Below are 211 nucleotides of genomic sequence, written 5' to 3' on the forward strand. Positions count from 1 at the left end.
ATTAGTATTATGTCGATTCTGTTTTTCTTTTAATATTTCCCTCAGTGAAGAGGATGGGCCGATCCAGGAGGTACTGCAATACCAGGCCAACCCGTGGCCAGGACGGAGCAAGCTCCTACTCCATGGCCTAATTTCAAAAATCAGTTTAATATAGAAGCTACTCAATGAGCAGCGTTTCAGATATTAAGCTGAAAAGAACAGATACTACACA

General features: G+C 41.7%; 1 pseudogene; it reads right to left on the bottom strand.

The window, feature by feature from the left end:
• Positions 1 to 48: 48 nt before the first annotated feature.
• LOC117118555 lies at positions 49 to 211 on the bottom strand (annotated as a pseudogene).

Source organism: Anneissia japonica, unplaced genomic scaffold, assembly GCF_011630105.1.
Source record: "Anneissia japonica isolate Jap-2015-1 unplaced genomic scaffold, ASM1163010v1 scaffold74663_len899_cov113, whole genome shotgun sequence".
Taxonomy (NCBI): domain Eukaryota; kingdom Metazoa; phylum Echinodermata; class Crinoidea; order Comatulida; family Comatulidae; genus Anneissia; species Anneissia japonica.